Here is a 1,566-nt window from a genome sequence, read left to right as displayed (position 1 = left end):
GACCCACTGAACCGTCCCACTAACCCATGTATAATCCATCGGATCGAACCCTTATCCGACCCGTTAACCGGAAACCATGACCCAAATGGCCTGACTCGCTAACTGAGTCTGACTCGGAGCGAGTCAGACAGCTGACTTGGTCAACTTCTTCACCAACTCTCTGGAATATGCTAAGTGTAAACTCAGCTCACGGGGTATTCATTTAGGGTCTCTAGATTACAACTTTATCCTACAGATTAATTTCCAGTTTTAACTCAAATTTATCTATAAAGTCTCATAAATATTGACACTCGTGACTGTTTCTACAGAAATACAGTTGCGACGACTAGTTTTCTATCAATGATAACTTGCTCAATACTAATCGGATTGGGACAACCATTATATGTACACAAACACCACCGGGAGTACTATATTTCACGTTTATAGAGCTAAGTCCAATTAAGTCTTTATGGTACCTGAAAATACACTTAGATGTTGAGCAGAAGACATAATACATGAAATTAAAAATTTTCATTAATTAAGAACTTAATTGTTTCTTACTATTTGTCGTAACAAAGCGCTACCCAAATCAATAAAAACATACTATGATCAATGGAAGAGGTTACCTTAGCCTCCTGAGTAGGTTATGTAAGTTTTCCATCATCATAACATTATCTTCAAGAGTATCATCACCATAATCATCCTTTATTTCACTTAATTCAAATACTCTCTTTCTTATCTCTCTAGACAATAAGCTATCTACCTCACTGATTTTACCTCTGCTTATTAAATGTAAACACACAATCAAATAATCATTATTCTCTATTTTCAAGCTCAAACACATCTCTTGCTAACTCTTTTATCTTACTCTATGTAACCAAGAAAATTCTAATCTTTTAACTATTCTCCTCTTTTAATTCAACCCCTCCTACTACGTGGTCGCACTCCCCTTCACCACCTCTATGTTTTCATTTCAAAGTCACACCACCACCTTACACCATGCAAAGGATATATATGGATGGGTAAAATAATTAAATTAACTAACTTAGGTGACTTACACTCCTTTTACACTCTCTACTAATTTAAATATTACCAACGTCACTTCAGACAATTTATTAAGGGATAAGTTCTTATTAAAGAGAGGTCCAATCAATGGAAAGGTATGGTCAATTAACTTTGACTTCGTGGTCAACGGTGTACCACCGGTAAATGGTCACAGAAAAGTCAACTCCGGTTGACTCAAGTCAAACTTCGACATCTAAATTTCGAAGTGCGATATTTTCTTCATCCAGTGTCCGATCGACGCGTTCGAGTAATCTATTTCGCGTAAATTTTCGAGATCTATCTAATGATACTAGTTTCATATCTAAGTCGTTGTTTGATTAATTTCTATTAATTAACATTTGTGTTAAACTAATCGAGTTATTATCGCCTAAATCGTCTCTTGACTAGTATAATAACGTTGACGAGCTTGGGGTTCCTTACAAGATGCACAAATATTGAATCCCAAGTTAGTGACTTCAAATAAGGATAATTAATATCACAAGAACCATCACTGCGCCCAAACTTAGGGTAATTATTACTGTC

Source organism: Papaver somniferum, chromosome 4 (genome assembly GCF_003573695.1).
Source record: "Papaver somniferum cultivar HN1 chromosome 4, ASM357369v1, whole genome shotgun sequence".
Classification (NCBI taxonomy): Eukaryota; Viridiplantae; Streptophyta; class Magnoliopsida; order Ranunculales; family Papaveraceae; genus Papaver; species Papaver somniferum.
The sequence above is the reverse complement of the archived record's forward strand: the minus strand, read 5'-3'. Positions refer to the sequence as shown.